The sequence below is a fragment of the Aethalodelphis obliquidens genome, unplaced genomic scaffold (assembly GCF_003676395.1).
Source record: "Aethalodelphis obliquidens isolate GAN/ISIS:26980383/991018 unplaced genomic scaffold, ASM367639v1 scaffold71, whole genome shotgun sequence".
NCBI lineage: Eukaryota > Metazoa > Chordata > Mammalia > Artiodactyla > Delphinidae > Aethalodelphis > Aethalodelphis obliquidens.
In genome coordinates, this window is record NW_020838015.1 from 2,369,775 (window position 1) to 2,394,189 (window position 24,415).

General features: G+C 54.6%; 1 protein-coding gene and 2 long non-coding RNA genes across 7 annotated transcripts in view; 1 reads left to right on the top strand and 2 right to left on the bottom strand.

Moving 5' to 3' along the window:
* Positions 1-18,813, bottom strand: part of BCOR (BCL6 corepressor) — a 116,163-nt gene extending 97,350 nt beyond the window's left edge. Inside the window, exon 1 of the mRNA XM_027091444.1 lies at positions 18,708-18,813. The gene's annotated coding sequence lies outside the window, so the exon portion shown is untranslated. The remainder of the gene's footprint in view (positions 1-18,707) is intronic.
* LOC113611954 (uncharacterized) overlaps positions 17,234-24,415 on the top strand; it is a 28,755-nt gene continuing 21,573 nt past the window's right edge. For all 5 annotated transcript variants that reach the window (XR_003429661.1, XR_003429663.1, XR_003429659.1 and 2 more), the window contains exons 1-2: positions 17,234-17,870; positions 19,927-20,164. This is a non-coding gene — a long non-coding RNA (uncharacterized LOC113611954). The remainder of the gene's footprint in view (positions 17,871-19,926; positions 20,165-24,415) is intronic.
* On the bottom strand, positions 19,924-21,359 carry LOC113611957 (uncharacterized). Its single transcript, XR_003429667.1, has 2 exons — positions 20,768-21,359; positions 19,924-20,114 (listed from the first exon to the last, which is right to left on the bottom strand). It is a non-coding gene; the product is annotated as an uncharacterized LOC113611957 (long non-coding RNA).

Here is a 24,415-nt window from a genome sequence, read left to right on the forward strand (position 1 = left end):
TCATGGGCTCATCTCGGCTGCAGGAGCCTGAGGGTCGGGTGCTGCAGCTTTTCCCGGCTAGTTTGGCGCAGAAGCGCCTTCCCCGCCCGGGGTGGGGGGGCCAGGAGGGTGCATCTCCCCTCCTATTCCAAGGTCCCCAGCGCTGCCTCACACTTCGGGACCCGCTCGGAAGCCGCCGCCCCAACCCTTGCCTGGGGCCTTCCGAGCCTCCCACGCAGCCCTTCGGGAGCAAGGAGTCAGGTCCATCCAGTTCTGTAACTGGGGGATCCTGAGGCCGCCGAGGCTGCCCGGAGCTGCCGCCGGTTCCCTCTCGTCCAGGCCCCACCCCGGGCCGCTCACACCCGGGGCAGCTTAACTCGTTCAGCTGCACTGCAGATGGGGCCTGCCGCTCGAGGCGGCGGTCTCCAGGGAGCCGTTACCGAACCAGTTCGGCCGGCGCCTGTCGTACGGTTTATGGTTACTGCGCCTCCCGAGAGGGGCACGGGGCCGGACAAGGCTGGAGGTGGGTGCCCCCGGGCCACCCGACCTGGCGCTACTAGAGGAATTCGGTGGGTGCAAGGTCTGCGGTAACCCGTTGGCGCGGGCTACGGTTTAGAAATCAGATGGTTGGCTAGGTGGCAGGCTGGCTCCTGCAGGCCTGGCTTCAAAGGGCCGCTTTGAACTTTTTCTTGTACACGATTTATTTTTTTTGGTGAAGCGGTCTGTCTGAAAAGTATCAAGTGTGCAGAGGGGAGAAAACACAAACACAACAAGCAGGGTCCTTGGCCCTAATCAGTTGCGGGGGGGGGCAGGAGGGCCCACCAGGCTCCAGGCCCGCTAGAAGGAAGGTCAGGACCAGGGAGGATTAGGCCCAGTCTCGGGTTTATTGCTGTACTTGAACAAAGCACCGGGGGCTGCCTAAACTGGGGCAAGAGAGAGGTAATTAATAGAGGGGCTGCAGAAGTAAAGAAAGGCTGGTGTGGCTGCCGCCTGGGTGGGTGAAGGAAGTGTTCTCCATGAGAATAACCAGCCGGTGCAAACATTATGCAGAACGACTTTATTTCACCAAAACAAAACAAAAAAGTTCACATTCAGCCTCTCATGCTGAGCTGATAAGCAACTTGCAAACTTTGGATGGAATCTGGAACCAGTGGGAGGTGTCAGCCTGCAGTTTACAAAGGGCAATGGGAAGCCTTTCCGGGTACTTCTCCGTTCCTACCATTGTGATTCAACCTGCTTCAGCTACTCCCTCGGGTGGCCCTTCTGACCTCCCCACCTGAGCCCAAGGTGAGATCACTCAGAATGGGCAGTATTCAGCAATGCCATTTCTGGTAAACTGGACCTCAGGCTCTGGAGTGTCCTAGGAAGAAGGCAGCCTACACAGTACAGCGCGCATACCGTATGTGCAAATGTCAGTGCAAATGTGACGGGCGGCTCGCATTCTGTAGCCTTTACTGGATTATATTCTGGATTTCCCAACCGGATGTACCCCGTTTTCCAAGACATTCCTGATTTCAAGAGCTCTGGGCCCTGTATCTTAATCGGGCAGGATTCTCGACCTGCGGTCATGGGTATTGTGTAATTGTGCGTGTTGTGTCCCACGCCTTAGCGGCCGAGCTGCCGGGATGGGAGGAAATGGCTTGGGGGTGAGGCCCGCACCCAGTGGTACCCACTGGTCCTCTGTCCACTGTGTCTAGTCTGACAGCCATCCTCCTCGCAGTCCTCATCTCAGCCAGGGCCTGTCCCTACCTCCCCCTATCAGGAATCTAGCGGAGTTGGGGGATAAAACATCCCTTTAGGAACCATCCAGGTAGGACGCAGGGCAGGAAGCTTGTCTGGGGAAGAGGCAGGACTGGGTCCTCCCTCAGGGGTCCCCGTAGGCAGGCCAAGCAGGAGCGACCTCCCCGCTGGGGGCCCGGGCCAGGCGCGCCGGCTCCTGGGGGACTGCGCCCGCCTCTCCCCCAGGCGCGGGCTGCACGCCGGCCGCCATCTTAGCCCGGGCGGCGCGGGCGGCGCTGCCCCCGGCGGTGGGACCGCAGAGCCGCAGGCCGGACCGAGGCGGCCGCGCGGGCGTTCCCGGGGAGCCGCGCCCGCTCCCTCCGGAGGCCCCTCCGCGCAGCGGGTCAAGGCTGACCCCTGGCCCGGGGCGGCCGCTCCTGGTTAAAGCGCGGCCTGTAGTCGCCCCTGGCCGCCACGCCAGAGCGGATTTTAATCCGGAGAAACGACCTCCGGTTGCCGGACTCCTGAATGGTCCACGCGTTATCACCTCTCCCGCGCCCAGCGGCCCGGCCGCGCATCTCGCAACTTGGGCTGCTGTCATCCCGGGGGGCGAGGCCTGCAGCACAGTCCCCGCCGTTCGAGGGGTCTCTAAGCCGCTTTCGGGGCAAGAGAGGATTTGAAAGTTACCTCTCTTTAAGGGATCTTGATTGGAGAAGACTGGCACTCTACTTGTCCTCTTTTTGACAGGCGTTTATGGAGAGCTTGCTAAGGGCAAGGCACTGGCTTAGTCCCTAGGGGAATCCAAAAGTACAAAAGTGAATTTTGTAAAAACGCACCCCTGGCCCTCAAGTAATTTACTATCTAGGTGGGAAGGCAGACTTGTAACTGACTCACTAAACACAAATAAAAGGCAACGTGAAATGAATGTAAACAAAAGGGCCTGAATCCCGCAGTAAATGGTCTGGGGAAGGGCCAATTAATTATTTTTAAAATAACCTTTACTTCTAAAAATGTAGAATCAGTTCTGGGAGGGGAAGGGAGGATAAAAATATGCTAACACTGAATAGTTCCAGGGTCCCAGGGAATAACAGTCATCACTTCTGAAAGGTTGATGTTTAGGGAAAATGGTGAAAGTTTATTTAAACGAAGCAAAATACCAAGATTCAGAAACTTAGGATTCATTTCTCAGCTCCTGACATAAGCTGAGCTGTAGAGATGCAATTTTCCATCCAAACACAATACCACCACCTCCTACCTCCCCCGCTTTGAAATCGGTAAAACTCCCACCACACTTCATAAAAAAGAAAGCGTTTTAGAAAATAAAACTAAATGGAAGATTAGAAACTTCTAAAAAAGGTTTCAGACTTAAAGAAAATGGGAATGAAAAAAGAAACACACAAAACAAAAAAGATCAGCCTGTTTGCAGATGGTCTCCAAGATGTGAACGCAGAAAACCGTCCCAAGATGATTTGTACAGAGGTTGGAGAGTGTGGGAAAATTAGTCATAGGTCAAAGAAAATTAAGCAAATAAAAAATGAGGCAATTATTAACTCCAGGAAAAAAAAAATCGTACAAGAAAGGAAATGCAATCACTGAAGCTCATCTGCCTCATCGATAAACAATCTATGTGTGGTCACAAAGTAAACACTGGATATGAGTTTAATAAGAAATTGTGATATAGTTCTATTGTGAGAGTGGGGGAGGGGAAGTATGAGGCGGAGAACTAAAATCCTCTATCGTACCAGGAGGTCAACAGATGATATTATTATTATGGATTATCTCAGAGAAGGCCACATCTACATGTTACTTAGAAATATGATGGCATCTACCAGAAGAAACCAGCAGAACAAGAGAGGGAGGTGCTCCCAGGGGACTGCTTTTTTGTTCCAAGCCTTTACATACTACTTGGCTTCATAAACTTTGGGTAAATACTCCTTTATGAAAAATACAAATTGATTTGTTTTAATTAAAAACGCACACTGATTTAGAAGAATCAAACTCTGCGAACTCTCAGCCACAATGATGTAACTAATGTTCTTTGAAAGTATCTTCCTTCCGCATACCCAGCTCCAATTACCCAAAGTGTAGAAAGAAACAGGGAGGGAGGCGAATGGATTTGGAGCTCCTGGCCTGTACATTCCTAGTTATAAAGGAAGAGCAAATTTGCTGTTCTCGGGAGAGATGTCATCTCTGGCTTTACTGTGAAAATACCTTCCCCAATATTAATGCAATTCCACACACCCATACTGTCCACTATAGAAATGAACAAGAGTAAGCTTTACAGGGCTAATTTAGAAGGCTTCCAAAGGCTTCCCCTAGGAGCCTACTGCCCACACCAGAAAAATCCCTCTTTGGAGTTAACTTTGACTAGGAATTGCCCTCTGGACTATCCTCCACTTTTAAATGCAAATTGGCTTCGTCCATTACACGTTAGTGTGAATTTCAGTTCACAGGTGACCTGTTAGGATGTCCAACTCTATTGCACCACCTGTTAGGGTCTTACAGTCAAATGCCTACACCCACTACACAAAGGCCTGCAGTTAACAACATCCCTGAAAGGCTTCACATTCAAAAACAAAGAAAACACCCCCCCCCTCAAATCCCACCTTGCTGGCTAAACAAGACACATAGGTAGAGCGACACCCCTGTCTTTTTTTAAAAAAACTCCAAATAAAGCCTAGGAGAGATCTAGTAATTCAGTAATTTATGAACACTGGACCCTGCAGATGAGAGGGGACAAAACAAAGAGCGAGTAACGGGCCTACTGCTCCAACCTGCTGGGTCAACACTGGCTTGATCTGCAGCCTAAGGCTGGCCCGCTCTGCTCCCAAGATGCCCTTTTGACCCCCCGTCCTGCCCTGTGTCACCATGTCTTTTCTTCTTGATCAGAGAGAAAATCTGTTTCTCCTCTGCCCTGAGAGCAGAACTGCCACTAGCCTACTTGGTGACTTTGGGAGCACTGGAGAAAGGTGCCTCTGGGCCTGAATTCCAGTCCTCACTCCCCGTCTTGGCTGGGAACCTTAGTGCAGTGCACAAACTACACAACCTGATGTGGTGACCCTGCTTGAGAAGCCAGCTTATTTCGGGGGCTACCCTGGAGGTTGCTCAGTTCTGACCCGCGAGGTTCCTGCTGCATCTGGGTTTCTTTGGTTTCCAGCACAGCAGACCTGGTTTTCAGCCCTACAGACCCTAATCACCTGAAGAGAGGCTGGGGTGAACCAGCTGCATCCTGGGAAGTGGCGGTGAGGTCGGGAAAGGGGCAGGTAGGTCCCAGTTCACCCAGGAGTTCTCCACTAACTCTGGGACTTCGATGTTCATAGAGATCTTTTAAAAACATGAACATCCTGCCCTAAAGCCTTGCTGAAAATGAAATCTTCATGAGCAAAGAGGAAAGCAGGCCAGAGGGTGCACATGTCTTTTGGAATTTCAAAAACGGGAAAATGATTAGATTTCAGATTTAGGGAAGGTGTGTCACATTAAGGGAGCCAGAGAAAATCATAACTGCCAATTCCGAAGCAAAGCAAAGTCGTGTTTTTCCACTACGTTGCTATCTCTGTCTCCTAGTCAAGCCACAATGAAATAGATCAAATAGCAGATCAAAGGCAGAGGCAAATACAATTATGTTGCCTGTGAAACCCCTAGCATGAAATTAGAAGTCAAACTCTCCATTCAGGGGTTAGAGACAAGGATAATGGGAACCCGAGGCCCTAGAGATGTACCCAGCTCTTTGCAGTCACAACACTACCCGTGCTGGATACTTAAAACCACACCTGGGGGTAGGGGATGAACAGTAAGTATTAGAGTAATTTATTATTAGAGTAATGTATTATTTTTTCCACACTTTAGCAAATGCACTGACTACATTTCCAGCTCTGTACCACAGAAAGATATCTGTATGTTGAAAAAAAAAAAAAAAAAAAGGTGATTTGCAAGCAAATCGTGAAACTAATGTTGCCTGAAGCGATGAAGGGTTACCACAGATCCCCCCAAGATGGCGGGTGAAGGATGGTGGTGGCCAGATTCCCAGTCCTGTCCTTTACCTGCTTTCCCTTTCAACACTGAAGGGCCTAAAACCCAGCTGATTCCACCAACCAATTCTTCCTCAGTTCTTCCCACACTTCACAAGCTCACGGAGAGAGCTGTCCTTTGATATCGTCTATTTTTCATAAAACCCATATTTGCTTTACGGCTCTATTTCTTTTACCCTGGCCTAATTTTAGCTCTCTGTCTCCCCCTCACCCCCCATATAATTTATACAGCCTCTTGAGGGTACACGCTCCTATTATAACATAGACTATTCTGTTTAGAGCCAGTGCTAATTAGGCTTAGCTCTCAAGAGTGCCTGGCATGGCTTGCTTTCTTTTTTTTTTCTTCTCAGTGGCCATAAGTTCTTTGACACTCCTCCCAGTGAGCAGTAAGGTCTATGTCCCTTCCCCTTGAATCTGAGTGGGCCTTTGCCTCATCGTAGGCAGCAGAATACAGTAGAAACGACACCACATGACTTCTGAGGGCGGGTTGGAAGAGGTGATGCTGGCATGCTTGTTTTTGGAGCCCTGAGCTGCTGCTAGGTAACTTCAAGTCCTACTACCCTTAAGCCACCATACTATGAGGAAGCCCAAGTCACACAGAGAGCCCTGTGCTTGTGCTGCAGAACGCAGCTGAGGTCTCAGCCGGCGGCTGGAAAGGTGGGTGCGGCAGCATCCAGATGGTTCCAGCTCCCAGAATTGCCACCAAATTCTGGACCCACTGAGTCCCCAAGCAGAATTCAATTGCTTCTGCACTAGCTCCCTTGCAGCTGACGAGCTCTGACCCTCACTTGCCACAGTCAGTAGGGGAGGTCAGTTTTATAACATGTTGTGAAATCCATAGAAGAAGGCGAGCAGATTAAGAACAGAAGTGTGGAGAACGGGACATATTTCATCACAACCCAAATCCTCCACCTCGGATGACACAACGCCTTGTTGTTTATGGAATCCCTGGAGGACAGACGGTGACCTGTCTCCTTCTCAAATCTGATCTCGCATTTCCCCTAAAGGATCTGGTTGAAGGGACCCCATTTGTTGTTCCCTCCTGACCTACGCTGGCTGTACAAGGGAGCCAGTTCACGGGGCAGGAGAGAGGGACGGAACATTTCCACCGGGCTAGCTTTGCTTTCCCATCTTTCCTCCTCCCTCCCCTCCCCACGTTTTCCTTGCCTCTTCTTGAAGGTTCTCATGTTGGGGAGGGGGTGGGATGGAATACAGAAGAGAGATCAGCTTACTTCATTTTCTTCCCAATTCCTCCACAAACCCCACATCTTCTCATTCCCTGGCACCCAACTACCCCATTTGTGTCACAGTCCAGACAAATACGTTTCCATTCGTGATACTCAGAGTCACATTTGCCACACCCACAGAATCACCCAGCAGCACCCCTGGCCTCTCCCTCCCCCTTCCCCCTCTTTCTCCTCCCCTGAGGCAGGTACTCACAGGCCCCTGCTGCCCAGGCAGCCCACCGACCCTAACTTACAGCCTGCCCTCCCGGGGAAATGCTGAGCTCAGGGGAGACCTGGGGAGGGGCTGCAAGACATCTGGAATGTGGAAGACTGCGGAGGGGAAGATGGAGGGGCCAGGTCCTAATCCCCCATCCCCCAACACACACACCCGATAAGCACAGTAGCCAGGGAGCAGGAGAAAAGAACAAGTCGCCTGCAATGTGGAGAAAAATAGGCCGAATTTTGCGTGGGGTGGGGAGGTGAGAGGTGAGGAGCTACTGAACAGGCCAAATGGGCCAAGCCGCAAAGAGAAGTAGGCAATGCCCCCCCCGCCCCCCCGTCCTGCCAAATGCCAAGGGGTGAACTCGTCAAAGATAAAATACAGCCATGAAACAGGAGCAGAGGTCAATCCCAAGGGACGACTCTCCCCCAGACCACAGGAAGCCAGCACCAACTGGGATTATATGCCAGCCACTCATCTCAGGTGGCCTGGCCCTCAGGGCACAAGCAGGGCTCAGCCACAAGAAGCCCTGCAGAGGAGCACCCAACCCAAGGGCCTGGGACCTACCCCTTCCCCAGAGCCTGAGTCCAAAGGCTGACACGGCTCCCCGAGCTCACGGCTTTGGGGCTGCCTGCCTGCCAGACAGTGGGGTCCTGCAGTTCCAATTCACAGGGCTACCGCAGCACACATTTTAGAAACAATTCTCTCTGCTGCCCCAAATCCCAGGCCAGTGAGATCTGTGCCCAGCTAGGACCTTTCTTCCTATGCTTCAAACAATATCAGCCCCAACCCTTCCTCACTCCTTCAAGAACAAGGGTACAACATTTATTAAAACCTTATTATTATTATTATTGATGAAAACCTTATTATTGCTTCACATGCAATTACTTCACCAAATCTTTCCCCAATCTGGTGATGTGGGCATGCTCATGCCCATTTCACAGGTAAGGAAACTGAGGCTCAAAAAGGTTATATAACCGCTGGGGGCAGAGCTCCCATCTTAAGCCCAGATGTGTCTTGCTCCAGAGCTTTCCACCACACCTGTGATCTCCCAAACATTTTGATCACGTGTTTTGTGCCAACCTGTGCCAGGCTTGCAAAGATAAATAAGACAGTTTCTGCCCTTGGGGAGTTTGAAGTCTAGCGGGGGAGACAGAAACACTGCAATACAGTAGGATAGGGGCTCTGAATGCAGGGTGGTCCAAGTACAGTGGAGCCCTTCTGAATATCTTGATCTGATCGTCATCACCTTTTCACTTCACTTCTACTTTCTTAGCCCCCCCCACCCCCCCGGTTTCTTCTCACAAGGCCGCTCTTATCCTTCCTTAAGCACTAGCTGCTGGCTTCTCTTCTATGCCTGTTTCTTTTCTCCTATCAACGGAGTCTGTACTCACACACCTGGCAGGGATCCTGGCACCCTACTTGCCTGGAAAGGCTGCCTTGGTTGGGTAGATGTCCTTGGCTTCTGGGGCCCCTCTGGGAGGAGCGAGACCCTGTCTGCAACCCCAGGCTTCCTCAGGTGAGACATGGGCACAGGGGCCTGGACACTGGTAGGCCCTAGCAAGGCTTTTATTGAAGCCTGTTAAAGGGCTTTGGGCTTCCTCTGATGAAAGGCGCTTAAGTGCATCTGGTTTTGATTACAGGGGAGGAGAAAGCCAGGCGGTCTCTTGGGGGTTGGACCAGTCATCTGGCTCTGCCTTCCTCCGGGCAGAGCAGGCTGCTGGTGAGGCCAGGTGTGGGGGGCAGAGCAGGAAGCAGAGCTGGTACAAACCCCTCTAACCCTCGGAGGCTTCTGACCCCAGCCCCTGGCTCTGCCAGGCGGGACTCCCAGAAACAGCATGGTGGCTCAGAGATGTCAGGCTCCTTTGATAACATCAAGTTTAGAGTGGCTGCTGGCCACCCCTGACCAACAGCTCTTCACTGATTTCCACCCCCTCGTCTCCAAAATAGCCTCGTAAGAACCCCTGACCCTCCAACAACCTTGCCGGCTGCTCCCTCAGACGAAGTTAAAATAGGCTTCTGCCTCAAGGGTTTCCGCAAGTGACGAAAACTAAGGAAATGCAGACTTTTAAAAGTTAAAAAAAAAAAACCTTAATGTTTTCTTTCTCCTTTTCAACTAGCCGGGTATCATTCCCCATAAAACAGACATCGTTAAGGATTCCACTTCACTGTAGCTGTCAACTACGCTGAATTAAAGGAAGAGATTAGTATTATTTTAAAATAAGGTGGCTGTCCTGGACCATCAGCAGGCAGTCCCAAAGCCACTCTCTGGCCCGCACCTGTCCCTGCGCGGGCCTCCACGTGGGCACAAAAAGCTCTTGGGGGATCGGATGGGTTAAACACAGTATGCGGTTCTAGAAACGAAAATGCATTTTCTTATTCCCGCCCTGATTTAATTCTGCTGCGTGTTATTATTGTCAAGTCTTTTCGCACCACCGTTTCTAAAAAGAAAACCCGTGGGTCTGCGCGGCCCTTCGCCGCCTGCTCGGCTTTTATTGTGCACGCAGCCTGGTCTGTCTGCGTGGATCCAGCACGTCGTGACCGCCTCGCAGGCGCGCACGGACACCCTCGGATTGGCATTTCGATAAGCTGGGCGCATTGTCTCAGTGGCGACACACACTCACGCACACACATAATAAAGGGCTTACAGACCCTGGCCAACCCTCCTCGCAACCCATAATTAGAGATGACCTTTGCGAAAGGCAATTAAAATATGGTAATGATCGATGCGCTCGCCCCTTTTCAAATAAGAAAATACACAGGTGTTGGCTTCGGGAGGCTCCACCTGGCCCGGCCAGGAGGCCTCCTCCAGCTTATGAATGAACTCTTTCTCCCGGGAAGCTTTGACTCCCCGCTACCTACGCGAGCGCTGGCTCCCCTCCTCCCCTCCCCTCCCTTCCCCCACCAGTGCTCAGGCAGCCTGGAGCTCGCAGGCGGCGGCAGGGCTTTGTCATCGGAACGCACACACAGACACGCACACGCGCGCACCCGGCCACCACGGGACCGCGGCAGCTGCTGCGCCGTGTGCTTCTTCGTTGCGCTCCCCTCCCCGCCCCCTCTTTTTAAGAGCTGCTCCAAATCCTTTCTTCCGTCTTTTATGTGTGCGGTCCTTTTAATCGAGGAGCTCGGGAAGCATTTTAGAGGGGGCTCCCGCGGGGCGCAAGACCGCAGGACTCAGGACGCGCGCGGAGAGGACGCGTGGGCAGCTGGGCTTTGTTCTGCCCCTTGCCGGCGTCCCGAGGGCGGAAAAGCCTCTGCCGCGCTGGGGCCCACCGGTGAATCGGCGGGCTAAGCACTTAGCACTTCCCCACCCCCACCAAAACTGGAACGTGAAATCCCCTCCGGCGTTCACTCCGGACTTGGTCCGGGTGGGGCATATCGCATTGGGGAGGGTCTCCTGGTCCACAAGTGGCTCTCCCCATATAGACAAATGTGCAGTGTCATTATGGTGGTTCCTGTTGCTCGAGGCCCCGGGGGTGCTCCCGCGGCGCGCGCGCACCCCACGTCTACACGGCCCGGAGAGCGAGAGGGGGGCCCAGGGGCTGAGACTCGCCGGGACGCTGCCTGGAGGAGACGCCGTGTCGGGCTCTCCCGCACCTCCCGGCTGCCTTCCGGGACCGCGAGCACAGAGCCAGGGCGGCCTCTCGCCTTTCATTACCGGGCCTACGAAAGCAGCAGCCCAGGCAAATATGTAGCTATTAAAATTAATCGCCCTGCGTTGTCAGCTGAACATAATGCAAATTATTTATGGGCTGTCTGCGCAATATTTATCATCGTGCAGGCTCCGGGCGCTTCGTGCCTCCCGGCCTCCCCCGCCCGCTCAGGCCCGCGCATGGCGAAGCTGCGCGCAGGCTGCGGCGGCCAGAGGGCTCTGGGCACCCAAATGGGGTTCCGAGGGCGAGGCCGCGCACCAGGCTGCCTTCCAGGCCAAGAGACTGACTTTGGTTTCTGACACTCATTCCACATTTGTTGAAGGCCTACTACGTGCAAAATCAAGAGGTCTGCAAAATTAGGGGGGAGTGAAAAAAAAATTGGAGAAACTGGAACAAAGAGACAAGCTAGGGCCGGAGGGGCGATGCAGGCGGAGGCTTCTCGGCTGCCCAAGTGAGTTTTCTGAGACCCAAGTCTGTCCTGCAACTCGGGAAACCCACGTTTGCCGAAGCTGGATTCGCACTCAGGGAAACCGAGAGCATCGGAGGTGCCCGACAGATTCGAGTACAACGCTGTCGACTGGAACAGGAATTTGGTGTCCTTCGAGCCTCAAAACTTGTTTGCAGATCGCAGATAACACATTAACTGCTAATTGTCGAAATCGGCCAACCATTTAGTTTATCACTGCTGGGGGCCCCTTGGTATTCGCTGCACTTTTTATATGTAAAAACAGCCTTGGTACCTCCTAAACTGCTTTTGTGTGGCTTTTGTTTCTCTTTCAAATACGGTGTTTTAAAAAACAGCAGCGACACGCCACCCCACCCCCTCTCCAACCAAGCCTTCTCGTTTCAAAAAAAAAAAGAAAGAGAAAAAAAAAAAAAACCCAGGAGAAGAAATAATCTATAGGACAATCCCCCCCTACCGGTCGGCGCTGGCGTTAGGGCTTTTTACGCAGATCTAGTCGCCCTGGCCTGCAGAGGTAAACAGGCTTTCTGCACCGTTGCTAATTGAATCACGAGGGGAAGAACGGCGGCTGCGGGCGGGGGAGGCCTAGGGATCCGGGCCGGGTGCCAGGGAAGGGAGGGCGCAGCACGAGGGGCGTTGGGGTGGTGGCGAGTAGACCCTGCCCGGAGGCCTCGGGGCCTGGCCGGGGAGAGAAAGGTCGGTGGGCGGTCCAGCCAGAGGCCCCCGCTTGCAGTCTGCGAGGCTGAGCGAATGCGCAGCCTAGGCCTCTATCCCCAGCGCGCCTGGGCGCCACCTGGGGCCGGTCACGCTGCGTGAGTCCATCTGCGGGGAAGGAGGTCACCTGGCGCCCCCTCCCACGCACAGTTTTAGCAGTTCTGGGCCTTCAGGGCGCAGAGGCAGGCCTAGGTCTTTCTTACGTTCATTTTAAGCAAATGATTGCCCTTCGTCACTGTCCCCACCCTAAACGCCAGTCACCTCGCCCAAAACCGATCACGCCCGAGTCAGGGCCTCCTTCCGGGGTTCTGGGGGGTAGCGTGGCTATCTATAGCATCTGCTCTCCAGACTAAGAGAGGATACGGGAGCCACAGAGCTACTTAGAATTTACATTCTTCATCCAGTTTTCTTCTCCTTAAAATGTGATTTGACCCAATTTAGAGGTCTTTTTTCTTTCCATTTAACCCCACTTTTGACAGGGATTTTTCTTAGAGCATTCCAAAGATTCTCCTATTACCTCAGAAACTTAATTTGAAGTGATGTAAATGAAAAGGATGTTCAAAATCTTAAACAGCTTTTGGATTCCCTTTGTACATTCCTGCATGGATTTGAGGAAGAGCTGGTTTTTACTTTGTTTTGTTTTTTAATCAGCAAATCACTGTGTTTTCTAGAGTAAGAGACACTGAACATTAGTCACAGTGATGTGCAGGGGGGTCAGGCCCCGTTTACAAAGTGCTTGAAGACTTTGGTTCTCAGAATCCCACCTGAGAGGGACAGGATGAGTGTTACTGTTCCCATTTACAGATAAGGAGACAGACTCCCCTCCGCCAAGTTTCAGGAATCTAGTCTTCCTCATTGAACTGCGGCCAGAAGCCTTCTGAAACCTGCCAGCTCCTGCCTGCATCTACCCTCCTCCAGGTCAATGTCATATAGCAAATCCTGCATCCTTTTCTGAGATGTGTCTACTGAGACCCCAGCCCCCCTCTGGGTTGAAGCAACCCCGACGGCTCACATTTTAGGCATCTCTTTCCACAGCCTGCAAACCGCACGGGATAGTCTCTTACAACCGTCTGTTTACTCACTTCCCTCCACCGGGTCAATTCCGATTCCAGGCCCGGGAGGACAATTTTAAAGTGTTTCTGCAGACAGACCCTCTGGCCGCGCCGGAAGTGTTTTATGGACCTGTGAGCCGAGTTAATCCCAGGAGGGGCGGCAGGATTAGTCCCTGGTGTGGGTGGGGGATTCCTGTATTAAACTTTAATCCCCATGGGAGAAGAGATGGGGGACGGGTGGCTATGGCATGTGTGCCCCCCCCATTAAACTCCCAGATTTGGGCCGAGGCGGATGGAAACTGAGGTATGTGGATACCCCAAAGCCTCGATCCTCGGCGAGGCGGGGTGCAAGGGGGGAGGGCGCCCCGCACAGACGCACCCTGGGAGACCAGTGAGGACATCGAGGGCGAGTGGAGAGCGCAGTAGTGTGCTTTTTTCCCCCCAGGTTTTATCCTTCCCTCCCTGGCAAGGAGGAGAGCCGCAACCCGGAGAGGGAGCCGGAAAGCAGCACTTAATCACCGGCGTCTCGCTGCTCGTCACGCGAAGATGGCAGCGGCTCCCCTGTGTTTCAAGGTTCCGGGAAAGGCGTGTGTTCTGCCTTAGGCGCGCTGGCTGCCGCGCTCCCTCCCTCGGCTCGGCAGCCGGCCGGGGTCTCGGAGCCTCTCTCAACGCCCGCAAGTGCGGGTAGGCCAGCCTGCCGCCTGGCCAGCCTGTCCCTCCTCGGGCCCGGCGGTGGCTAGGGTAGCGGGGGCCCGTGGGTCTTCGCGGTCTAAAAGTAAAGGCTCGAGGATGTGAGATGGGGAGCTGATCGCCCAGCCGCCTCCGATCACAACAGCCCCCGCCCCAAGACACACAGAGCCGCACTCTGGCCCGGGCACGCTGGGCGTCAAGCTGCGGCCAATACAAGACATGCAGGGTAGACTCCCAGTAGCGGTGGCCCGAGACCCGGCCGGCCTTTGCGGAGAGGGTATTTGTCGCCACCGCCACCCACGCGTAGGCCCCACTGTGTAGCCTTCCCCTTTGACTCCCCGGGCCATCATGAAACACAGAGCGCACAGGTCCCCCCCAGCCGCCGCCACTTCCGGGGAAGTTGGGGATCCCCAGGCCTGGCTGCACGTCCCAGGGGTGCCAGCATGTGCACGGACCCTGGGGAGGACCAGGGCAGCGCGGTCCCTCCACACCCGGATTCTTCCCCGGTGCAGCACACAACCGCCACGGGCTTCCGAAGCGCCGGAGAGGGGAGGAGGAAGGGAAGGCGGAGGCCCGGGAGGCGGGCTGCGCGCTTGAGACGTGTGTGTGTGTGTGTGTGTACACGCGCAGGCGCGCGCGCCCGGAAAGGGGGACGAGTGTTTGGGGGAGGCAGGGTGAGTGTGAGCAACCCGGAACCAGCCGTCCCAATCGGGACTTGCCTAGCTGGCCTCTCCAGCCCCTGGCCGTGAGGCTGCGTGCCCAGGGCTGGCGGCTCAAGCGGAGCGGAGCCAGGAGGTGCGGAAGGCGTTGCCGGGCGTCCGGCCAGCTCCGCGAGAGGAGCCCGGCGGCGCGCCCGGAGCCCAGGGACCGGCGTGACCCAGCCGCCCCCGCAGGCGGTAGTTTAGCTCCGCCTCCCGGGACCACTGACTCTCGGCGATAAGGAGTTCCTCGGCAATCGGCTGTCCCCAGTGCCCAGTCACCTCCGGCGGACGTGACCGCCGGATGCTATGTGGCGAGGTGGGGCGAGGGGCCTTTGCACTGCCTTCCCTGGTCCCTTCTCCGCCGCGGAGCCACAGTAACGTGCAAAATAAGGGCCAAATGTCGGGCTTCCTCATCTCTTCCCATAACCCTTTGGAAGGTGGGGGGTCCAACACCCCCCCAAACAGCTCACCTTCACTACACAACACTGGGGAGGCAGCACAGCCCTACATTCCTCGGTCGGGGGGCGATCCTGGCCATAGCCCAAACTGTGCAACAAAGCCGCTTAACAGTTCTGGGCCTCGGTGTCCTTATCTGTAAAATGATACCAGTAACGTGTCTAACTCACGGGGTTGTTTTCAGGATAAGAGTTAATACATAAAGTGCCTAGAACTCTGCCTGGCACACAGTGCTACAGTGTTGGTTGTTAGGGTTTGGTACCCTCTTACCAGGCTGAAGCAGGTGAAGGTGGGGTTTGCACAGGGTAGAAAGGGCACTGCTGCCCACAAAAGGCGGCAAAATGGGCTCCAACTGTCTCCACTAGATTTTCCCTTAAAGACCCTCGTGTGTGGTAGGGATGGAAGGGGGAACTTTGCTTTAATGGTGCTCATTTAGGCTGGATTAATGGGAAGCTCCTGCTAGGGCTCAGGCACAATTACCCACCCTCTCCCTGAGGCCTTGGGCGAACAGCACTGGTTTAGAGGACGTCCGGTAGACTCTTCCAGGACACCCTTTCTGATGGCTCAAGGCCACCTCCTATAAATCAGTTCTTAGAGGCGCTGGGCAAAAGCCACATCCTCTGGGGATGTAAGTTAGCCAGATTTTAACACTGGTCCAGAGCTGGCAGGCGGCAGGCCCTAGTCCCTGGGCTGCTGGTGAGTCTCATTTTAGAGACTCACAAACGCACCACTATTTACGTACATAGAACGGGTCAGATTTCTAATTTCAAAAAGCTTCCCATTTCCTTTGAAATGGGGTCTCCTGCGCGATGGGGCGGAGTTGGGGCAAAGAAGCGCCCCGAGGAGGCCTCGGCGCCACTCACTCCCCGCCTGGCCTCTCCCAGGTCACTCATAATTCATTAGGTGGGACAGCCTTTTCCTTTTCAAAGACAACGCAAATGGCCTTTCCCTTACGTGGCTGCCGGCGTTCGCCTAATCACTGAAATGTGCTGGCGGTGCGCTCTCGCTCTCGCAGTTGATCCTTATCGGAACTGTGCGTGCCAGGCGGCCAGCCCCGCGAAAGACAAAGACGCGGGTGCCTCCGGGTTTGCTCCCGAAGCCTCAGGGTCACCTCCGGGGCTTCCCCTTCACAGCCTCTGGCTCCCAAGCCGCTGCCGGCCAGCCTCCGGAACAAACCCGCAGCCTTAAGTCAGAATTCCAGTTCTCGAGCGCCACCCGGAGCGTTCACTTTTCCCCTCCTCCGAGGCCGCGTGGTGCGCGAGTGAGAGCCCGAGGGCGGCGGGAGCAGACGTTTGGGGCCGGGGGCCGGGGGCGGGGACTCCCCGGCACCCAGCAGCACGAACGCAGGTTAAAGAAAAAGGCAAGAGAAAAACGTGGGCTTATAAAAGCCAAAGCCCAGGACCATCTAGTCTGAAGTACAAACAACCTCAGGAGGGAGTTTGCAAGGAGCAAGCAACCCCCATATAGAAACTACAACTAAACGAAATCCCCGTTTAGAGTTATAGTAAGAGTCCTCGAAGGTGGAGTGCAAAGGGGACCGCGGTTTCTTAGGACACACACGGGCTGTGCTAAGATACATCATGCTCAGCCCGGCACCTCCTGCACACACGTTTAACAGCAGGCAGAGAGCGGAGTTTCATCTACAGATCAACTAGTTCTCACAGTATTTATAACTGACTCAACGTTTACTTGATTTTTTAAAAAAAGATTTATCTTGCTTGAAAGATACATTAACAACCTGTATTTAGATGAGCTAAGTTCTCTCAGCTGTCTGCCCATGTCTGTCTGGTCTCTCTAAGAATCCACGTTTTCTAGCCCGGGAAGGGGCAGGCTCCTCCTTCGGCGGTTTCCTGGCTTGGCGCCCATCCTCCCCAAGCACCGGGAACGGAGACGGCCGCATTAATACTCGCGGGCAGCCTGTTCTGACCTATACTGTCATTTTTTCCATCGGTCAGAATCGGGCGGGGGGGGGGGGAGGTGTTCTCCTCCGAGGGGCTCTGCACGGATCATTGGGTTTTCCCCGGCGAACTTAACACGGAGGCAAAAGGGGCAGATGGAAACCAGGCCTCGGCTGGCCGGGCGCGCGTAAGCGCCGCACTCGGCAGCTCGACGCAAAGCCAGGGCTGGATTTTCGCAGCCTGGGCCCGGCGGTCTCCCCGCGCCGGCGCGATCCTCTCTCCCTCGGGCTGAGCAAACGTGCTCTTCAAATTCCGCCCTGGAGACAGCAGCTGTGCGGCGCGGGGGGGTGGGGGGGAATAACCCGCAACTTTTCCAACAGAAAGTGTATGCGCACAGGAGAGGTGAAGGCCCACCCGATTCTGTGCACGTACCGACACAGCATCTAATCAGTGTCACTGCCAGGAATACGCTTCCGCGGCGGGCGACACCCCGGCCCCCGCCAACCTGCAGGAGGGAGGGGGGGATGCAAATGGCGTCTCGCGTCGTCCCAGACTCTGCACAGCTCCCGCTGCCGAGACTCCGAGCAGACGTCGCAGCGGGCCAAGCGTCGCCACTCTGGGGACGCGAACAAGCTGGCGGCCCGCGCCTCTCTCCTGCTACCTGGTCGCGGGAAAACGAACTAGCACCGCTCCCCGGGCCGAGGCCATTCCCCCGCCCCCACCGCCGGAAGAGCTGCCCTTCCCCGATGGGAGGGGGGCGGGAAACTTTGCGAGACGACTGTTCCGCGCCTTTCTCGCGTGGCGTCGGAGAGGAACTTGGGTGGGTTTCCCGTCCGAGGCCTGACCACACCCTCCCACTTTTCTAGGCCTCGGACCTGAACCTCGTGGACTACGGAGCGGAGGGGGACACTTCGGGCCACTCGGAGGGCGGCACCGAAGTCAGGCGTCCCCAAGGGCTCTGGCGGACGGCCAAGTTTGTGTTCTTTCCATCCCACGCCGGAGTAGCGCTCGCTACTTTGGGGAAACTTCAGACTCCTCAACCCCGGCCACGAGGCCACCCCTGTCTTTAAGGTAGGGCCAATGGTCTCTCTACAGCACCCTCTCCCGCTCTGCGGCCCCCGCACCGCTCCCACAGCCCCGGGGAGTCCCCACAGATGGCCCGCGCCTTCCCTCGCCCGCTCTTCCGGGGGAGGGGGAGGCGCGTGAGTCGTGTGCACCACGACTCCGGCCCGCATCCTCCGCGGAGCCACCTCCGCAACCTGCCCCGCCCGGAGTCGCCCTGCGGGATGCAGCCTTCCCCGCGCGTAATGGGGCACCCCTGGGACGCAGGCAAGGATGGCGGTTCCGGTCGTTCCGGGATTTGCGTGCAAGAAGACAACAAGGCCGGCGACTACAGGAGCGGCGCCTCCATTCTCGGGGTTGAGACGCCCGCGCAGTCTCCGCGTCGGTCCCGCTATCGCCACTCTTGCCTGGGGGGCCCGCTTCCGTACCCCGTGCCACCCCCCAGCAATCCCTCGTCCCGCCCTTGCGGCACCACGCGGAGCTCCGAGCACGCTGTCTCCCACCCCAGCCCCTCCATAACTCGCGCACCTCCCTCGCCCCGGGCTCGGGGCACTACTCGCTCTCAGCGCCCGGAGTACGCCGGTTCCACCCTCGGCTGCGAAAGCCGCCGCCCCGTGCCACCCCCGCCCGGCCCGGCCCTTGTCCCAGCCCTTGTCCCAGCCCGGCTCCCCCGCCAGCTGCGCCGCCACCGCCGCACGTGACCCGCCCCCGTCGCGGCTTCCGCCTATCTGCCTGTTCCGGAGCACAAACAATTTCTGCTCTGACGCGGGGTCTCTCGGGCCCCGGCGTCCTCTCCTCCTTGCCTCCCCCCCTTCCGGGTACGAGAACTCAAAACAACTCGCTGACCTTCGGGCCGACCAGCTCCAGCTTCCACCGACTCCGGCATTCTGTTCAAACCCGGCAGCGGCGGCTTCTAAGATTTCACTCCGCGCTGGGCTGGGGGGAGGGGGTGATTCCTCCGGGAGGGGGTGTCTCAGATCGAAAGAGCCACTTCACGCTCATTCCTCTCCTCCCAAGTGAGTTTTTAGACTGTCCAGAGGCCCTGGGGAAAGCCGCGCGCAAAGAAAGCCACCCCCCCACTCCCACCCCAACACGCGCGCGCGCGCGCGCGCGCGCACACACACACACACACACACACACGCCGCCTTGACTGGTGCCTGACCTGATTTCCAGGGTCACGGCCCAGCGGCGGAGGGCCTGGACAGCCTCCGAAATACCACGGGGCGGTGGAGTGCGGCACGGATCAGAGCTGGGGTGGGGTGGAGGGATTGCGCTAAATAGTCATCGTAGCTCCCACTTCTGCGCTGTGCCGAGTACTTTACAAGCCCTTGAACTTCACGGATCAGGAAACTGAGGCGCAGAGAAAGGTCAGTTAATTGACTCTATCAGTCACCCAGCAAGCTAAATGACTTAGTAGGAGCAGGAATTTGAACCCAGGTGTCCCGGAGTCCGGGGTGGTTAAACATTATGCTAGTACTCACATTGGAATCAAAAGTACAGACCCATCTACAGAACTCAGTGTTCACTTGAGGGCTACATGTTTTCCACGTTGCGTTGTGACTGGTACCCAGTAGGCCTTAATAAATAATGGTGAAATGAATGGGTGTCTGAATAAATGATTGACAGAATCACTGATGGCAAGTGATTTTAGAGAAAACAGCCCCAACCACTGCTCCTTCTAAGAGGACTGTTTTACCTTAATAAAATCTCTAGCTGTTTTGTGACTGTTTGCAGATAACAGGAAACTCTTATTCAAAAATATATTAACCTCCCACCCCTCCCCCCAGCCAATCAGCCTGGCAGCGTTTGAACTTGCTGGGGCACATACCCAAAGCAGCTTGTGCTTGATCTCAGCCATTTTCCCTACCCTGTTCCTTCTCCGTAGGCTTCTGCTCAGGGTCAGGCAGCCTGGAGCTGCATTTGAACTGATTCTGAACATATCCCAGGAAAAGAGTATACACCCACCAAACGTGGTTCATTGGCTTCCCTTCCACAGGCTGGTGGTGGTGGTGTTGGCGTGGGGGGAGCGTGACTTGCAGCTCAGTGGTTATCTTTTAATTCACAGACCACATAAGGAACACCATGATCCGTGCGTCTGTGCAGCGTGTTCCAGAGTCCCAGCCCTCACCAGCTGTGAGGTCACATCTCTTGGAAGGCAGTCATCTACCTCAACCAACAGCTCCGAGATGCTGGGCAGCGGGACCGTATCTGCCATTGGGAGAGCTGCCGCTGGTGCTCTGGGCTGTCCTACTCCTTCCGGTAGCCAAAGAGAGGATGCGAGTTTTAAAAATGCATATATTCAGGTAATCCATATTGTCATACGCCGTCTCCCCCCCCCCCCCGCCCCCGTTTTCTAAACCTAACAAGTTGTTCCTTCTGTGTCACTAATTGGGCAGCCTGAAATGAGGACAAATTTCATTTCCGGTTACCTGAAAGTAAACTTTCTCCCTTCCAGTTTGATTCCTCCAACATCTGTTGAATGCCTCTGTGGTGTAAGTCACTATATTAGGCAGAACATGGAGGAGGAAAATGGCTAGCCTCTGTTTCTGATTAGTGATATAGTCTGTCCTCCCTCTCTCTCTCTCTCTCTCCCCCTCCCTTCCTCCCTCCCTTCCTCCTTTGTCTTTCTCTCTTTCTGACAGTTGTCTATTTTGGCTCATGTTCCTATGATAATTACCCAAGAAATGAAAGCGTTTATTTTCTAAGTAACAACCCAATATTGATTAGAAGGCTGGGGTTTCAGCCGCCTCTTTTACAGTCTGGTCTGGAGGGACCAGCAGGACCCTGTGACCTCAGCTTGTGACCAGCCCAGGTTGGAAACATCAAGGGATTTCCAAGGAGGCCACAGGCCTCAGTCCTACTTGGCTAGATCGTAGCTGCACACACTCTTGCCGAAATTCACTTACCCCTCGTGCAGGGGGAACCGGTGACAAGTGATGCTGAACCAGAGGTTCAGGACGCTAATATGATTTATTATCTGTGTACAGCCTGGGGAGGAGAAAAGACTCATAGAAGTGTTCTAGGCTGGTCATTCTGCATGTGAGCATTTATTTATCTGCAAAGCTGCCGAATGTCCCTGCAGGAAGTCGCGGGCGCAGCAACCCCTGACTGCACAGACAAAAGTCTCCCCTTTACACAGGGCTGCTTTTATTGTTTCCAACAGCTTTGTGCTTTCCCTGGGGGAAGAGGAGAGTCACAGAGCGAGTTTTCTTCCTCTTTTCTCACGCTGCAGAGGAAGTGATGTTGTGGAAACAGGGGCATTAACTTGGCCTGCAAACCACATCAGAGCCAGAGTTGGGAAAAGCTCGGAGCAGGGTGGCATTCCTATGGCTTTCGTCCTCCGGGTCCCCAAAAACCCAGCCTGGGTCTGAGCATGGGGATGGCGGGCGCTCACAGGTGGCGCAAAGCAAGAGAAGTCGTACTTGGGAATCATTCCATGGGTAGGAGGGGCTCCCTGGGGACGGATGCTCCTGAACCATTAGGAGTCAAGCCCCCAAATGACTCCTGGGGCAGCTTCATTCATTCTTCATTCATCTATTGGAACACACTTAGGGATTAGGCACTTGGTGCCCAGCACTGTGCTGGCCCAGGGTATGCAATGGTAAGCGACAGAGACACAGCCCCTGCGTCACGGAGCTTACATTCTACTTCGCTTGGCACACGCAAGGTACCGGATGTGGTCCCGACCGTCGAATCCTGTAGGTCCTACCTCCTTAACGTCTATCCTGGGCTCTTCCTCATGCGACCATCCTTAATTCAGACCCTTGAGGACTCCTCGTGGAACAATGGAACCCACCCTCCCCAAACTCGCCTCTTCCATCTGATCATGCCACCCACTGCTTTGAATCGTTCAGGCAGCAAGAAGGGGAGAGACAAGGGGAGATAAGGACACCCCCATCCAGCCGAGTCAGCCTCCTTTCTAAAGATTTCTCAGAAGTCCCACCTAGTGATTTCTACTTATGTCTCATTGGCCACTTCTTGCTGCAGGGAAGGCCGAGGAATGGTGCCTTTTAGCTTGAGGCCATGGCTGCCTCAGGTTACTACGGAAGGGGGGATGGCTACTGGGGTGGCCAGCCAGCCACCTCTGCTCATATGCTCACAGGGTATGTGACAGACAGTATGACATCACTTAGTAGGTGGTAGGAGAGAGTTTGAGAGGGACCTTTTGGGCTCTGTTCCCTGGTTCACATCCCAGTTCTGTGGGAGCCGCCCTCTGTCTCCTCCGTGGGGTTGGGATGCCAGCAGCCTTTATGTTGCTGTAGGTGCAGGTGGAGTCTGCCCCTAGCTGAGCCAGTTCTGTTCTTTTTTTTTTTTTTTTTTTTCCCTGGAAATGGGGGATCAGGAGAGAGAAAGCTGGTCATTCAGGGCAGGGCTGGCTGCATGGTTCCACCTCCCGCCCTGCACCCCGGCTCACCTTCCTGAGATGGGTCCTCGGATGCCAGCTCCCCACCTCCTCGTGACCCTGGCCCTGCTTGGCCTCCCACACACCACCCTGGCCTTGGGACTGCTACCACCCTCTGCCCCTGGGTACTAACTTTGGGAAGGTCAGGGTTGGGGAGCCTCACGGTGCCTTGGGGGTGGGGCAAGGTGGCAGCACTTTTGGCCGGACACATGGCAGGGTCCTCTCCTCCACGGAGGATCCAGGCACCGAATGTGTCCCAGCATGGAGGTTGTGATCCCTTGGAGGCCAGCGAGTACCTTGGGTGGAGGCAGTGGGCGTGCGGGGGAAGGGGAGAGTGAGGTCCCAGCCCCTGGCTGGGACCCTGCATTTTAGTTTTGTTCTGGGCCCCACAAATTATGTAGTCAGCCCTGTCTGACCGTGGGGCCATTGCGTTCAAGCCTGTGGATGCCAGGCCAGGGAAAGCCAGTCTGCAGAAAGGCAGAGAATAATAAAGAAATGCGGTAAAAAACAGAGTGCCTTCAGAAACACAGGGCCCCAGAGAGGGCAAAGATTGGTTCCTGAAGGGCGTCCAGTGCCCGGCTCCTGCCCGCTGTGGGGACCTGCCTGTACTTCTGCTCCTGAGTTCTTCTCATCAGTTCCCTTCTGTTCCTTGTGCTACTATGAATGATTTCCCCTGATTACCAGCTAAAAGTGCCCCAACCCAGACCAAAAAAAAAAAAAAGCTTGGTTTGCAGTTTATAGTGTTGGGTTTCAGTCCCAACTTTGCCGTTTAATTCGCTGTGTGATACTGGGCGAGTAGTTTTTTTAAAAAATATATTTATTTATTTAGGCTGCACCAGGTCTTAGTTGTGGCACATAGGATCTTCATTGTGGCATGACTAGTTGCGGCATGCATGTGGGAACTAGTTCCCCCACCAGGGATCGAACCTGGGCCCCCTGCATTGGGAGCGCGGAGTCTTACCTGCTGGACCACTAGGGAAGTCCCTGGGCAGGTTAGTTATTCTCTCTGAGGCTTCGTTTCTTCAACCTTAAAAAAATGGCTGGACCTAATGGTACCAACGTTGTAAGTTGCTATAAGGATTATCTGTTTACACCCCTTCTCGTTAATAGAAGTATTTAAGACACAAAGGCATGTAGAGGATTTTGAGTGAAACAACTTCCTTCTCTGACTGTTTTCTCAGTACTTCGATACTGCATACTTGAATCTGGTTAACTTAAGTGGTTAGAATAGGGTCAAACGAGATGGATGTCATAGGTTTTGAGCACTAGACAGGTTTGCTTAGCGTATTTCCATGACTAAAGACTAAACGCATAAGGTAGATATTCCAGTTATCTATCGCTGCACAATGAACAACCCCCAAATGTGTGGTTCAAAATAACAACCATGTTACTGTATCTCATTATCTTGTGGGCCAGGAATTGGGACGGGACTAGGATGGGTGACTCTTCTGCTCCATGTGGGGTCAACTAGGGGCTCTCGGTGGCACTCTGGTGGTGGATGTGCTGGTCTGGAGGGTCCAAGTTGGCTTCATGCACAAGTATAGTGCTTTGGTGGGGATGGCTCCAAGGCTGGGCTCAGCTGGGACTGTAGGATGTGGTTCCTATCTGTGGCCTCTCCAGCATGGTGGTCTTAGGATAGTGTCACTTTTTCCATGGTTGCCCAAGTTCCAAAAGACCGAGATAGAATCTAGAAAGCCTTTTCTGACCTAGCCTTGGACATCATGTGGTATCACTTCTGCGGATTCACCTAATTACAGGAGAGTTAGAAGCTCACCCAGATTCAAAAGCAGGAGACTACATGAGGGTGTGAATACCAGGATGCCTGGGTCATGGGTGGGCGCATTTTTGGAGACCAGCTATCACAGTGGACCAACCACTTATATGTTTGTTCCCTTAGTCCTGGGGGGCAAAGTGCAAGGACATGGTTGGGAGAGCTCAGGTCCATCCCCAGTTCATCATCAGAAGTATTCTGGGAAATCCTCAGCAAGGGGCAGAAGATGGAAAGGCTCTTGGGAACATCAGCCTCTGCAGAGAGCTAATTCCATAGGCTCTGGATGTTAAATCCTAGTCCTGCTTCAAAACCAGCCTCTTGGGCTCTTGAACTTACAAAAAATAATCTCAGATTCCTATGAGGGAGTTATAATTGTCTCCA